This window comes from Macrotis lagotis, chromosome 4, assembly GCF_037893015.1.
Source record: "Macrotis lagotis isolate mMagLag1 chromosome 4, bilby.v1.9.chrom.fasta, whole genome shotgun sequence".
NCBI lineage: Eukaryota > Metazoa > Chordata > Mammalia > Peramelemorphia > Peramelidae > Macrotis > Macrotis lagotis.
Genome location: NC_133661.1, coordinates 34668851 through 34685544, shown reverse-complemented (window position 1 = coordinate 34685544; position 16694 = coordinate 34668851). Strand labels below are relative to the sequence as shown.

The following is a 16694-nucleotide window of genomic DNA, read 5'->3' as shown; positions in this document are numbered from 1 at the left end:
GGGGGGTGACATTTGTGCTTTCCTTATCTTTCATTGGTCTCAGACCAGAAAAACAGAGTCGAGGCCTCCAGCCACCAGCTGAGCAGAGAAGAAGGTCCACCAGTTACAAGGGGATAATCTCCAGATGAGCTCTAGTGTTCCACGTTTTACTGCTCTTGGAATTTAAGTTGTGTGAACCCGGACAAGTCATTTTATCTCTGCCTCATTTACAAAATGGGAATATACTACTACTTCCTTCACGAAGCATTTTTATTTTATTTTGTTTTGTTTTTTAGGTTTTTGCAAGGCAAACAGGGTTAAGTGGCTTGCCCAAGGCCACACAGCTAGGTCATTATTAAGTGTCTGAGACCGGATTTGAACCTAGGTACTCCTGACTCCAGGGCCGGTGCTTTATCCACTGTGCCACCTAGCCACCCCACAAAGCATTTTTAAAACCAAAATTATTATTAACTCTAGAGGTAGAAATTCAAAGAAATAAATATCTTTTGAGTTAGTTCTTCAACACTTCCAAAAGATCTGTAATTTCATTAGCCCTCTCTCCACCTGCTCTCATAACTGCAAAACAACCTTATGGGCAAGAGAGCATGTATAGACAATCTCCAACTTATGAACAGGTTGTGTTCCAAAAGTTTGTTGGCAAATCAGTTTTTTGGAACTTGGAAGCATTTTTTCCCCCATTGAAATGATGTTCAGCATCCTAGGCTGGCCCCCAAAAGTCTTTTTTTTTATTCTTTATTGTGGCTGAATTATCATATCAATTGTACAAATCTCAGGTCAAATTGTACAGAAGATTAAAAAAGAAATAAAAGGCTGAGAATTTCTTCCTTCTATACTGGAAACAGGGCCCAACCAAGGGCAAATCTTTTAAATAGGTTGTTTGTATTTAGCTTCCTCCTATTGTCCTCTCTGCCCTGCCCTCTTCTCCCCTGGGACCTCAGATACCCAATTCTACTTAGTCTGTTACCGAACAAATCTACCCATATCCGTATCCTAGCTCTCATTCAATATATCTTTCATCCCCTCCTCCATTAAATTTTGCATTCTCTCAACCAAAATAGTTTCAGATAGTTGGTAGGAAGAACCTCTTATTAGACTCATTTGTACAGCTATGTGAATAGCTTAAAATTTCTAAATTTTGAGGAAAAAGCTTAATCCAAAGCAAGCTCTAATTGGTGGACTTTCAAATAATCCTAAGAATGATCTAGATAGTGAAAGGTAAGGTACTTGAGAAGCAGAGGATGTAGCTCCAGCCTCCAAATTTTGACCTCAATGATCCTAAATCTAACCCAATTGGCTTTCCAGATCTATTCCTACTTTTCATAGTATGACAGTAGAAAATTAGTCAAAAGGTTTGTATTAAGCACTTTCGAGAGTCGAGATATTAGGAAAACAAAGAAAGGCAGAAAGTCAATCCTTGCTCTAAAGAAGCTCAAAGTCTAATGGGAGAGGAGTGGCTAGGTGGTACAGTGGATAGAGCACCAGCCCTGGAGTCAGGAGGACCTGGGTTCAAATCTGAACTCAGACACTTAATCATTACCTAGCTGTGTGGCCTTGGGCAAGCCACTTAACTGCCTTGCAAAAACCTTAAAAAAAAGTCTAATGGGAGAGACAATATGCAAATAGCTATGTACAGACAAGATATGTTTAATGTAAATGGGAGCTCATCTCAGAAGAAAGGTGCTAGCTGGTAGGAGGAGCTAATAATCTGCACATTGTTAGCAGCAGTGACAAAATATTGGGGGGACTTCTGAAATCAATAACCTTACCCTGAACTTTCAGTAATAATCAATGAGGCAATAAATGAATTTACCTTTCAAGTAGCTGCCCACAAAAGCTAATCCATAAGGATTATCTATAGAATCCTCATCTGTGCCACTATCATTCATCCTTCTCAACAAACATTTATGAAAACCCTACTTAGGAAAAGCACTAGGAGAAACACAGGGAATGATAACCTCTAGGGAACTCATAAAAGTCCTATTAGTCCCATTTTAGCTTAGATGAACTCTTTTTAAAAAAATTTGGGGGGGGGGATGAGGCAGTGGGATTAAGTGACTTACCCGAGGTCACAGAGCAAGTAAATATCAAGTATCTGAGAATGGATTTGAATTCAGGTCCTCCTGACTGCAGGACTAGTGTTCTATCCACTATATCACCTAACTACCCCTCTAGCTACCTTTTAAACCTTTGATTGATATCTTTGGAGTGTTTATCATCTTCATATCCAATCATATTCCTTTCTTTTTTCCTACCTAAAAAAATCATCCTGCATAATGAAGATTTTAAAAAGAAAAATTTCCCAATTACTATAGTTCTATGAGCTATAAAAAAACCAAAGTTTAAGTTAGCAAAATAGTCAAGACTTCAAGTATTTATTAAGCACCTACTATTTGCCTGTTCCTGCCTCAGAAACTCACAATCTAGTGGAAGAGATAAAATGAAATAGTTATGAACAAACAAGACATATGCACGATAAATTGCAGATAAACAATAGAGGAAAGGAAATAAATTCTTATTGCACATCAAAAACAGGTAATGAAAATGAGTCAAAAATGAATTTCATTCCTGCTTTTGCTCTTATCGAAAATCCCCTTCCTGAAGGTGAGAGTGTCAATCCTGACCTGTTTAGCTTTGACTAAACCTTCCCTTTTTTTTTTACTCTCTTCAATATTTTCAGATTCAGTTGTCCTTCCTCAGCAGTGGTGAGCTGGAGTCAGTTCCTAGCTCAGAAAAAGTCAATAGTTAAATTTTCCAGAGTGAGCAGAAATCACCAAATCAGTGTTTGATTTATTGTTGATTTACTGATGATGCTAGGAAGGTTAAAAAATTGAATATGCCCCCCCACACACACACACACATCCCTCCCCCATAGAGCTGGTTGTTAAACATTTACCACCACACCCCTATTCCTTGACCAACTTTCATTTAAACACCACATTTTTAAGTCTATATAATGATTTCTCAATATTTAATTTTTTGGTAGTTCAGCCTTGATGATTACTTAACCATCTTCCTTCTATATTAAGGCAGAGGAGATTCATTCAACTCTTTGAAAGCCCATACAGGCCCATTTCTGACCTTTGTCTATGCAGAGCAAGAAAAAAATAAAAGAGGTCTATCTTTGTACTAATCGCAATCTCAATTTTCCACTTGTTGGTGCTTTGTTTATACTGGCAGTTTTACTAGAACAGATCTGACTGTGGACATTGTTTCCAACTCAAGGCTTCTAGAAGATATAGTCAAGCATTAACTCACACTTTGAGCCACATCAAAGTTCTACCTTAAAGGTTTTTCACTTTAGATAGCGGTGCTAAGATAAGTAGATTTCTCTCTGTATGGCGTGAGCAAGGAGGTTCAATGCCACTTTGGCTGGAAGCTGATGAGTTTTCAGTCTCAGTAGTTCTCAAAGAGCAAACGTGAAGTTAACTGGGGGGTTTCAATCTGCCTCAGTGGAGGAAAAAACACACCAAAGAAGCGACTGATTCTTAGAGTGTTCAATAAGTGTCATGGGAACAAGACGAATAATATACAGAAAACAAGACATCAGCAGAATTGTCTAAATATTGTAGGGTCTGGAGCACTATTATTACCAAAGATGGTAATGTAAAACACTAAAGGGGGGATTTCTGGGGGGTCCCACCAGACCTGCAATTTCATTGATCTAAGGAATATTTCCGCCAGTGCAGGTCAGCTTGGCGCTGTAACTGATAGAAAATTTAAATGATTATAGAACTAGAGAGTCAAGACCCTCTTATTTTATAGATGAGGAAACTGAGATTTAGGGAGGTTTAGTGACCTTCTCAAGGTCACACAGGTAGTATCAGAAGTGGCCTGGGTCACCGGCTAGTAGATGTCAGTGGCTACTCTTGAATTCAGGTCTTTCTGTTTCTATCCGTAACATCGTGTTGCCCTACTAATAAAATAACTAAGGACAAATTTGTGCTATTTTTATTTCTTCTACATGCTCATTTATTCATTCAGTCATTCAATAAACATTTCTGAAACTCCAACTATATGCTTTAATTTTTTTTTATTTAATTAAGGCAATGGGGTGAAGTGACTTACCCAGGGTCACATAGCTAGGTAAATATTAAGTGTCTGAATACAGATTTGAACTCAGGTCCTCTTGACTCCAGGGTCAGTGCTCTATCCACTGCACCACCTAGCTGCCCTTATATGCTAAAAGTACCTCACTCAAGGAACTTGCAATCTAATTCATCAAACATTTATTGAACGATGGCTTCGAACAGAATAAGTATTAGGTTCCTAGAAGGTTAAAAACAAATTATGAGACTTAGACTGCCCTGACGTAATGATGCAAAGGAGTGATCTATATCGCATACCTGAAAATCCAGGTGTCAGGTCATTGGTGCCCCCTTCAGGTTCCTGGCTGCAATTGCTCCCCCTAATTGGAATCCCTAAGATCCAAATTCCTTGCAAGGGTATTCCCCACTTTTCTCCCCACTCCCAAATAATAACCCTCAAACTTCTTAGGTGATTTAAAGGGAATTTGCTTGAAACACTATCAAAAAATATAGTAGGCACATAGCTTCAGAGCTGGAAGGTCAAGGCGCAGAGGATATCAACTCCAACAGTCTCATTTTACAAATGAGGAAAATAGACCCAGAGAAGAAATGGGATTTTCCCACAGTCACTCAGCTAGTAAGTCACGAAATTAGAATTAGAACCCAAGCCCTACAATGGCAAATCTAGAAAAGAGTTTAGCTATTTTTAGTCAGATTAAAAAGGTTAAGCAAGGGTCAAGACAGGATTGGAGTCACATCTCCTTACAATTTAATCAGTCAATCAATCCTTATTAAGTACCTACTCCACACACCAGCAACCCAAGATACAGGAAAATAATGCACTTGTGTGTCCTCATGGTAGCATTGATTGTTTTAAGCATTGAAATGTTTCAAATAGCTTTGATTCTTGTGTAAGGGTCTGGTGGGTACCATTTTGGTTTTGCCTGTGTAGATTATGTAATGTCCAGATGCAGAGAGACAAGAGTAGACATCTTTAGCATTTCCTCTCTCATACTTCTCCAAGGGAACCTAATTCCTGCCAGGAGAAAAGGCAGAATGTTGGGACCAGAGGCTGGTCATTCTGCTCTCCTCAGAGAGAAGGAACACAAGTATAGAATTTTATCCATTTGCTGCCTTTATTAATCTAGGAGAAGCCACTTTGGGGTTCAAGCTAACTCTTGATAACTGTTTCTTAATACAATAGGTTGTTAAGGGAAATTCCATAACCAAGAAAGCATCACTTCCCACCATATGTTAAGGATTAAAAGGGGTCTGGGGTGCTAGTCCCATTGTGCAAATACCACAATGAACACATAGAGCAAATAGCAAATAAACTCATTTATCCAAATTGATAGCAAAATAGGAATCAGAGAAAGCATCCATGGGAGAATATATAGCAGATACTAAAGATGGAATGAGCTTCCCTTTGGGAGTTAGGTAATTCAACTCCTCTAAGAGTCCCAAATTCCCATGTCTGTAGTATAGCAAACTAAGGATGGGAATATGATAGAGAGTGCTGCTGTACTTGTTGGCTTCTCCCCAGAGTCCTTCTCTCCATATTGGGACTTAAAGAGAGGTTAGAATATTGTATCTTATCTCTTGAATCTGAAAAACAGTCTGGGGAAGTAGATCTCCAGATCTTTCATCTACAACTCTCACCAACTCTTCCTGCCCCCCCCCCCAGGCACAAGGGAATGAGCTATCAGTATCCATCAAAGAGGAGAGAATCCCCTAGAATTGGCCCTCTGAACCAAAGGTCGCACGTACAACAACCTTGACAGAAAGGTTGTATTAATATTATTCTCATTTTACGGATAAGAAAATGGACTAAAAGATGTGACTTTACCAAAGGTACTACAACTGTTAAGATGGATGTCGAATTTGAACTCAGGTCTTCTTTCAAGTTTCTCACTCTCCACTATGCCATCGCTTTAAACAGGAGAAACAACCATGATTTCATTTCAGGACCAGAATGGCTACATTACTCTCACTCTCCAATCCCAGTGTTTGGTTGGGAGTGTCTCTTTTCTCTGTCATGTGTCCAGGCCAAAAGCTACATTTCCCACATTTTAGCAGCCCAGTAACTAGTATCCCAGTTCCATTTAATCCTTAACATATATGGCTTAACACTTGGTTAGTTTTTTTTTTTACAACTTTTTATTTTAGGTTTTTGCAAGGCAAATAGGGTTAAGTGGCTTGCCCAAGGCCACACAGCTAGGTAATTATTAAGTGTCTGAGACCGGATTTGAACCCAGGTACTCCTGACTCCAAGGCCGGTGCTTTATCCACTATGCCACCTAGCCGCCCCACTTGGTTAGTTTTTACAGAGGAATATATATACTTCAAAAATGTAACATAAACAAATGTATTAAGCTCACTTCCATTATGATATACTGCATTTCCAGCCCACTAGGAATCTTCTCCAGCCCTCAATGTAATTTGGCAGTGTAAGAGAGACCTTTCTCCTACTGCTCCCAACTGTTTCATCATGGAATACCTCATCTTCAGCTGAGGTCTGAGGAGATTTGTCTCCTCCATCCCAATTCCCTCCTCCCCCTCACTGTAGCAATCACCTCAGGGGTGATTATTCTCTGCACTGATACGGCCTGACATTCCTCAGGTCCTCTGGTATAGCTTTCCAGATTTCAGGGTCACCTCTGTGACACAATGGATCATCAGAGAAGGATTTTGGAGGAGAAAAAACTACTTCATTATTCATTCTAAATTCTTCAAAGGAAATAATGTTTCTTTTGTTCATCATTCTTTGAAATTTATATTGTTCCTTTATGCTCTGAAGGTTCAAAGTAAAGATCAATGAGATGAGAGATTTCTGTTATTAGGTTTTTTTTCCTTAATTTAAATTGTCTTTTGTATTATTTCAAATCTGACAAACATCTCTAACAACATGAATAATTCCTCCTATAAAGTATAGAGGAAAGAATTTTGTATACTATGAATGACATGAAATTCTATCAACTATTTTTTTAAGTATATGTAAAATTTTACATATTTCTAATACTGCCCTGCTTGTTTTTGTCCCCTTATGAACTTCCTTCTGATCTCTTTTGTGTATTGTTAAAATGTTTTGCTAATTCTCTCTTTAAAAAACACTTCTTCTTTCTGTATCATCACCAGTATGCATATGGTGTGACATGTTGGTCTGAACCCAATTTCTGCCAGATTGCTTTCCAATTTTCTCAACAGTTTTTGTCTAATTCTCTTTACCACAATAGTTGGAGCCATTGAGTTTATCAAACACAATGCTAATGTGCTCAATTGCTTTTGTTTTCTTAATCAGTTCTACTGATCACATTTTCTATTTTCAAACCAAATTTTTGATTATTCCTGTCTTGTAAAGTAGCCAGAGATCTCATGTTAGTAGGCTTTTGTCCCCATTTGACAACTGACTCTCTAAAGCTGACATTTGTTCTACTTGTTTTTATTCACTCTTCAAATCTGCCCTCCCTCTTAAACCCCTTCCTTTCTTTTCCCTGTTCCTGCTTATTTCCTTGTTTTTTAAATGTATTTTTACAACAAATTCTGTGTGTCTGTATATGTGTGGGGGGGGGGGGGTCAAACACTCTTGTACGTTCAGATAAGAGGCTTATGAGATATTCTTTCCACATATCCTTTCCTTCCTGTTTGTAACGTTTTATTTTTTGCATTTTCCAGTCGTACTAAATAAATTCATTCCTACCCTGATCTAGTCATATCTTAGGTCATTGTAGTGATTCAGGATTGAGATTGGAATTCGTTGGACACTTGGGAGTCATAAAAATAAATTCACTCACAATAATGCTTTTAAAATACAATTTACTGAGTCACTTGGTGCTCTACACCATCTCTACATTTGCCAGGGTACAAGGCCAGAAGCATTCTCCATTGAGCCAAGAGTGTGCTGGATGGAACCAGTTTGTTCCAGTTCACAAGAGTAGATGGTTAAATGTTTAGTATGGGCATTTATATCTCAAAAGTTGTCAGACACTAAAAATGAGGGTTTTGTTTTTATCATCTTTTTGATTTGTAGATTTAAGAAAGTGATGAGGAAAATGTTAATAATTACAAATTAAATTTATGCAGATTAAATGGGCACACTTTGGGGGAGGGAGGAACTGAGGTGGTAAAACACATTTATGAGCACATTGTTGTATAGAGCAGTGGGAACTTTAGTAACACCAACTCACCCTATGCTGGGCTTCTTATGCCCCTAAATGCTCCAAAACAAAAAATAGAATTCTGTAGGAGGAGATCTGGCTGACCTGCATTGGGGAAACTGCATAAGGGTTTTCAACAATCCTGCCTGACTCTGTGTTATGAAAGCTCATCTCCTGAACACCAATATTCTCCCAATGATGTTAAATGGCTGTAAATCATAGAACACCAGAAACCTGGAAAAATTAAATTACAAGTGATCCAAAGGGCAACACAAAAGTACAAGGTGAGTATAACTTTTATGCAAGAACCCATATCAAGATGGTTATCAAAGACATGGATGACTGGAGAAGGAGACAGGTTGGTAATGCTCCAAGAATATGTAACTACAAGAAAAATGACAGCCCAAATGGTAAACTGATTCTCCTGAGATCAAGAAGAAGGACTCATCCAACATGGGCAGATCTTGTGTGTAGAATTTATAGGAAAATATGAGCAAGAATGATAAAGAAGGAGAAAGCCCGAGAAGGGTGTTTAAATAGATCAATTATGGATTCAACTAAGTATCAAAATCCTCTCTTGGCAATGAGTCTAGAAGGTAAGTGGGATAGGAAATAATCTCCTTATTTTATAGATGAGACAATATAAGATTCAATGACTTATCCAAGGTCACAAAGTTAGAGGACAGCAGAATCAAAGTGAGAATCCAATTCTGCCTTTTGACCCTCAGCTCTTTCCATTAGACCCCACTGTATCTTGAATCATTCTTGTTGATTATAGGAACATAAAAGTAGAAAGCAGTGGGCTAATATCCTTCCACATACTTAGTTTTATAGGTAGGAAGATTAAAGGAAAGGTATTTTTCTCTGACGATGGAAATTCTTTAGATAATCCTAAATGATATAGCTATTACTTTTTTCTTTTTTTTTTTTTTTTTTTAGATTTTTGCAAGGCAAATGGGGTTAAGTGGCTTGCCCAAGGCCACACAGCTAGGGAATTATCAAGTGTCTGAGACCAGATTTGAACTCAGGTACTCCTGACTCCAAGTCCGGTGCTCTATCCACTGCACCACCTAGCCACCTCGCTATTACTTTTTGAAACTGCTTTTTTTGCATACTTTTAATGAACATTGGGATTCTGGGGCTAAATACTCTTTTAGGGGGCAGTTAGATGTCTTAGTGAATAGAACACTGGGCTTGAAATCAAGATTTCTCTTCCTGAGGTCAAATCTGATGTTAGACATTTACTGGATGTGTGACCCTGGACAAGTCGCCACCATGTTTACCTCAGTAAAATGAGCTAAAGGAGAAAATTCCAGTCTCTTTGCCAAGAAAACCCCAAATGGGGTCATGAAGAATCAGGCAGGACTTAACAACCACAACCACAACTACCACCACAAGCACAATAACCATAACCACAATAACCATAACCACAATAACCACAACCACAATAACCACAACCCCAACAACCATAACCACCACAACCACAATAACCACAACCACAACAACAGCAACCTCTTTTGGAAAAGCCCAATACATGCCTAAGTGAAAACATCGTGGCTCTGCTCCTCTGCCCTCAAGCTCCTCCCAATCCACTTTGCCTTACGTGTCCCATACTTTTTGTAAACTTACAAAAAACACATTTTATGCATCTTTTTAGTGCTTCCAAAGCTGAACATCATCAAGTTCTACTGCTAAGAAGAAAAAAACAAACAAAACCAAAAGCCTCTTTCCTAAAGTCATGGGACACAGAATGATCCGTTCTGGCCGGGTGAGTACAGAGGAATAGGAGGGGGAGATGGCAAGCCAAATCCCCTCCCAAACACTTAAAAAACAAAAATCTTCAACAGGAACTGTGATAAACTGTGATAAGTACAATAAAGGCAAGACAAGTAAAAATGAAGACCAGTGGCCAGTGGCTGTGCTGGCTTTCGTTTCCCCCTTCTTGCCCTGATGGGATCTTCTGGGGTATGGAACAACCAGAATAACTGTTGCTTCACAACAACCCCTCTAGATGTCATTAGGAACTGAATGTGAGGCACATCTATTCCTTTTGGGTGAGAAGACCTGTCCCATACTTGATATTTCTTGGATCATCCCTTTTCCATATATTAGTTCAAAATAAAAGACAATATCAACGGAGGAAATTTGTAGAGATACTAGACTAGAAAAGCTTACTAGCCCTTGGAGGTAAACAACAGTAAAATAAGCTGCTTCACTTGAGGTCTGCAAGTAAAGGATGGCTGTAGAAAGAATTTCTCTTCAAATTTGGGTTGGTCTAAAAGGTCTTGGCATTCAACAGCTTTTCCACCTCTGAGAATCTATGATTCTCTGGTGCTTTTGTCACTCCTGCTTATCCTGTGAGATTCTTCCCAGCCTCCAAGGAGGATGGATGGAATTTAAAGGTTTTCCTTTGTGTGTCCTCAAAGTCAACTCAGATCCTGGCTGCTTTCCCACCTTTCCCCCCAGTAGTCTACACCCACTGGCAAGGCCTCCACTTGTACATTCTCCTCCAACAAGTGGAGAATTCTTTCCCAGAAAAGCCTCCATTTGAGGAAGCCCTCGGACCCACCAAGCTCCTCACTTCTACCGCAGCTCAGCTCCCAAGTCTCACTACACTACTTCCCCATGACCCTCCCCACCAACTCCATTCTATACATTGTATTTCCCCTTTCAAAGGGAAGGAGACGGTTCAGAACTTATAATGTAACCAAAAAATAAAAGAATGGAAGTTCCTAGAAGGCAGTGATTATTTTGTAGCTTGTCTTTGTACTGCTGGCCCTTAGCATCAATGCTTTATCTAATCTAATGTATATGTATTTGGTTGTGGTTCTCAGAATTTTTATGAATGTTATCATCTCTCTGAATCCAACTACTTACTATCTCTCTAAGTCTTTCCCCTCCCTAGATAGGGACCCTCAAACTAATTATTCACATCCTGGATGGTTTTTTTACACCACTGTATGGGCAATACTGGTTGCCATGTACCTTTTCATTGCTCCTGATGGGGTGCGCGCACGTGTGTGTGTGTGTGTGTGTGTGTGATCGTTTGCCATTATGAATTTTCTGAGTGGGCCATTCCATGAAGATGACATCATAGTGCACCCCTGGGAGAAGATTGGTTTTTAACACAAAAGGCTTTTGCTGCAGTAACCAAAAGTTTTGTGTAGCTTTCTGAATGTGAACCAGCCCAACCCTCTCCCCTTGTTGAAATCCTGTATACTGTGCATCTTTTGATCTCTTCTGTGTCTACCATAAGTCCAAAGATGAACTCAACAACTGCCCATCTACCTTCATATCATCCTTATTCAATAACAAATTATATATTTTCTTATACTCTGTACGAATTGTTTCTCCATTCTCATCTTACTGTAAATTGGAGAAGAGGGCATGTTTTATATTTCTGTATTCCACATAGCAATATATTTATAAGGAAACAGTAAGTACTGGCTGATTCAACCTCCAATTCTCTAGATGTCACATATAACAAAAGAGAACTTATAAGGAGAATAGGAATAAAGGATAGAAAAAGAAGATGGCATTGTCAGTCAAACGACAAAGGTAAGGGATGACGAGTGGATAGCTTTGGTATTCCACTTGAATTTTGAGATGCCAAAGGAACTTGAGAACTTTTTTTTTGGTAGGGCAAATGGGGTTGAGTGGCTTGCCCAAGGCCACACAGCTAGGGAATTATTAGGTGTCTGAGGGCAGATTTGAACTCAGGTCCTCCTGACTCCAGGGCCAGTGCTCTATCCATTGCGCTACCTAGCCGCCCCTTGACCCTAGGACAGTCTAGTTGGGAAGGTCAGGCATCCCTTCTCAGGATTATGTCTTTAAATGCTTAAAAGAAAACACTGAGGATTATATGAGAAACCACTTATATGGAAATGGTGAGTAAAATATCTTTTTAAAAAACACGAGCTCACAGACTCCAGAATTAGATGGATGATCAATGGCAAACTTATGGAAGGACCAGCAAGAATCAAAAAGGATGGACAGACATAGATGTCTTATAATCTTTATTGCTGGAGATCGCATGAAAATGATGAAAAGACTTCCAAATTTATTTAATCTATGTTCAGCAACAGATTATTTATTATTAAGTAATTATTCTTATTCAATAATTCAGGAGTTTAATACATGAATTCATAAAATTAAGAATACAGCCAGTGAATAATTCATCTATAAGGCTTGAATTTCTCACTTTTTGATAAAACATTTAAAGTTATCCTCTATGAAAATGAACACATCCTATCAGTAAAAAAAATTCCCAGGAGATCTACTGTTGTTAACACCAATGTAAAGAAAAAGAATATTCATTCACACAACACACTTTTATGTATAATTTGCATTATTAGCATTTTCATCATTTTTAAAGTCTAGATAATCAATAAAATAATGATTCAGTCCCTGACTTGGAGTGTTTACAGATTTCTGAGTATAAAGGCTGACATAGAAAATTTAATAATCAGCTCTCCTAAGCTGTTTAGAGCTGATGCTAGCACACCCTTCCTTAAGACAGAAAATGTTCAAGTATACTATTCCTTGAAAATTACCAATATGGAAATGTTTTACATGGCTGCACATATATAAACTATATCAGATTACTTGTCATCCCATGGAAGGAAGAGAAGGAGGAATAGAATTTGGAACTCAAAACTTTGAAAAAATATTTTAAAATTAAAAATTTGTTTTAACATATAATTAAGGAAAAATAAAATATTACACCCCAAAAGAAAAAGATATTGGATATCATGGTCTGAGAGAACCTTAAAAAGTTAATCCATTTCTTACAAAAAACATTCTGGGCAGTGCTCTATTGTTTAAAATCCACTAATCAACCAAAAAGCATTTATTAAGCACTAACTATATTCTCTAATCAATCAATAAACCACTAACTGGTGCCAGACACTGTCACAACAAAATGAAAACTCCCTCCAATCTCCAAAGTATTTGTTCCAGTGCTAAGAATTCTACTGTCGAGAGCCCTTTCATATATTAATTTATCTGATAGAAATCTGTCATGTTACCATTTAAATATATTTCTTATTATTCTGTTCTCTATTTGAATCTGAAAACAGATACAGTAGCCAGCTTCAGTATAATTACAACTAAACTATTTTTTAGCCTTCATTTTTCTAGGCCAGATAATCCCAGTACCTTAATATTTCAGTCTAGCTTCTATTGACTATCTCTCCTAAATTCTTCCAAAATCTCCATGTTACTTGATTTGGCAAATTATATTCTTGTAAAACTGACTAGTTCTCAGTAAATTAAACAGCACACTTTGTGGTTCTCCCATACCTGTCTGATTGTTGTCATTGGTGGTGGTGGTGATTATAATCTAGAATAATTCTGCTGGTACAGTCTGAAGACCATTAGGATCTTTTAAATTGTTGCTATATTTTGGTTTTATGTCTTCTTCATCTACAAATTAACTTCTCTCCTCTGTCACAGCCAGAGAAATATCCCTGAAAAGAGAAATAAAAAAGGCTGATCAGTAAGCTAATCAATATATCAGCTGCATAGTGGTATCCCTGTAACTCCTACTTCTGCAAAGAAAGGATAGGGTTCATTCTCATAGCTTTTCTGTCATGGCAAGTTAGGTCCTCATAACTACACAGCATTCAAGTTTCTATTTTTGTTGTGATTCTTCCTATTCATTATGGTCTTTGTGTAGTCATCCAGCCCACCCTGATAGATGGGATTTCTTGGCATTTGTCTTGGCATTGCTCTACTCCAGAACCCTGGCACTGCCCAATCTCAGTCTGGAAGAGCATCTTCTCTCTTGGGATGAGATAACCTAATCACCCAGTATTGGAAATCTGCCCTGAGGCTGAGCTCAACTGAAAAAGCAGTGATGAGCAAACCAATTGATGAGTAAACTCATCTAATACATTCTATCTAGCTCACCCAGGTTCTGGGACTTTACCAGATCCTAAAGGCCTTCGACATCTTGCCATCTGCACCATCGCCTCTTTCTATCTCTTGTCTGGGAACAACAACCAAATCAATCAATCCATCAAGCATCTGCTATGGACTAAATTCTGTATTAAGCCCTAAAGATACAAAAAGAGGGAGAAGAACCTGCCTTCAAGGAGCTTATCATTTAATGGGCGACACACAAACAAATAAATACTGAGAAAACTACATACAGAATAAATAGGAAATAATTAAAAGAGGAGAAGCACTGGAATTGAGGGGTTAAGGAAGGGAATTTAGTTTGGATTTAAAGGAAGTCAGGGAGGTCAGTAGTCAGAATGGAGGAGGGAGAACATCCCAGACATGGTGGATGGCCAGAGAACCTGCCAGAGAACAAGGGTGAAAGAAAAACCAACATTTCTTTGATTCCATTCACAGTACCAGTGACTTCTCAGTCAAAAACTCCCTTCCCTGACTACCACTCCTCTCCAAGTCAGATGGAATGCGTTTTTTTTTAAACAAGGCAATGGGGTTAAGTGGCTTGCCCAAGGCCACATAGCTAGGTAATTATTAAGTGTCTGAGGTCGGATTTGAACTCAGGTCCTCCTGACTCCAGGGCCGGTGCTCTATCTAACTGTGCCACCTAGCTGCCCCTGGAATGCATTTAAACATATCTTTTCATCCATTCCTTGTTCATATTATTTAATGACAATGGAATTATGTCCTGGGGTGAAGTAAAATGGAGACCCTACTGGTTGTAGATCCTTTATTAAATTAGACTAAGATTAATGTAGGGTTACTCCTATGTCCCTCCAAATATTAAAGACAAAAGCAAAGAATATTTACCTGCTTAAATTGTATTTAGGCAAAGAGTAGAAATCTCTTCATCTCTCACTTAGATTTTTTTACTTTAATGGAAACTATTTAATAGAAAATATTATGTGTGATCCAGAATGGGGAAGAGGATAAATGTTTCCAGTGATGCCTGCTCATAAGTTACAAATGAATGTTTATTTTACTCAATGGATTAAGAATTTGTCATTCAGAAGAATTTCTGGGAGAATATTTTTTAAAAACCCAGAAGCTTAAGTTATATTACTGAATTTATATTCTTTCCCTTCTCGAACCCTGGTGCTGTTTCTGTTGCGCTGAGCACTCTCTATTTGGCTCACACCTTTAACTAAGACCAGTCATGCAGCTGAGAAGTAACAGGATGCTACCAGACCATCAGTGGACTAAGAAAAAACAAGCCTCTTAGGGAAAGATCCCACCCTCATGTTCTCTACAGATACAAATGAAAGTCAAATCATGTCTCTTCCGGGGATTAGGTTATTAAAGCAGTGGACAAAGGAAGATAAAAATTGCAGAGTGTCAAAATTATCCTAGAAAATTTCTTAAATCGCTCATATAGAAGCGGACGATTTCTTTATGTGATTGTATCCAGAAAGGCTCTGGGGTAGCTTTAAAAGAAGGCAGACTATATCAGAAAGAGGATGGATCTAGGATGGTTGTTATGGAAACAATTGAATATAAATTTCATTTTTCATTACTCTTAGCTTAGCTAGTAGATAGAAGAGAGGCAGGAACCAGAACAAGCACCTCAGAAGAACACAAAAATAAGTAGAAAAACAACTCACTGGCAGGAAAAATGAGCATTAGGGGAGAATGACTTTTGAAAGGATTTTATACAGAATTATGATTATATTAGAGGGTTGATCTCACCACTTCATGAACATTTCTTGACCAGGAAGCAAGAGAAGACCCAAAAATATCAAAGGGAAGGGCGTGGTCCTCCTACTCCTACCAGGCTAAGCAAATGAATAGACTGTCCTTATGATGAAGAGGGGATTCTAGGATCACTGTCAGCTGATGTGCATCGTCTAAGAGTTACTGGAGAAAGGAAGATATGAGATAACAGGAGATTCCCATCTCCCAGTCTCCCGTACACTGAGCAACAGGGAACCATTAACTTTAAAATAAAAATATACAATTTTTATTCAGGCATTGAAAGTCCACCCCAAACTGGTTCCCATTTACCATTTCATTCTTATTTCATATCGCATTCCCTTTCACATCCTCTGGGTTCCCCTCAACTGATCTACAAGTGACTGACTGTCTTTCATTTTCCATTTGCTCATCTCCTTGTATTTTCAGAGACATATCACTAAGGTCTGGAATACACTTGCTTTTCATGTCTACCTCTTAGAACCCCCTAGGTCCCTCCTGAGGCTCTATGTGCCAAATGCTTTACAATATCATCTCAAACAGTTCCACTGGAAGGGCTGGCATGAATGGTTAGTTACATAATTCTAGGAAATACTCAGGTCAAGTGAAATATTGGAATAATGTTATTTTTACAGGACTATTCCCATTATATGATTTTTTCTACATACTGTGTTTTGCTTTTTAATTATTCTGAGCATTTGACATAATTATGTTCATTTTTAATGAGCTATCCTTTATTAAGAATGGACTATAGTTATCTTTGAAATCATGTTGATTTTCTCATTTCTTTCTTTTTCTGTTTTTGGTTTTTGCAAGGCAATGGGGCTAAGTGACTTGCCCAAGGTACACAGCTAGGTAATTAAGTATCTTA

The 16694-nt window shown here is 38.2% G+C and overlaps 1 long non-coding RNA gene across 1 annotated transcript in view; it reads right to left on the bottom strand.

Moving 5' to 3' along the window:
- LOC141520718 (uncharacterized) overlaps positions 1-16694 on the bottom strand; it is a 44191-nt gene that overhangs the window by 18049 nt on the left and 9448 nt on the right. The window contains exon 2 of the long non-coding RNA XR_012477708.1: positions 13481-13647. This is a non-coding gene — a long non-coding RNA (uncharacterized LOC141520718). The remainder of the gene's footprint in view (positions 1-13480; positions 13648-16694) is intronic.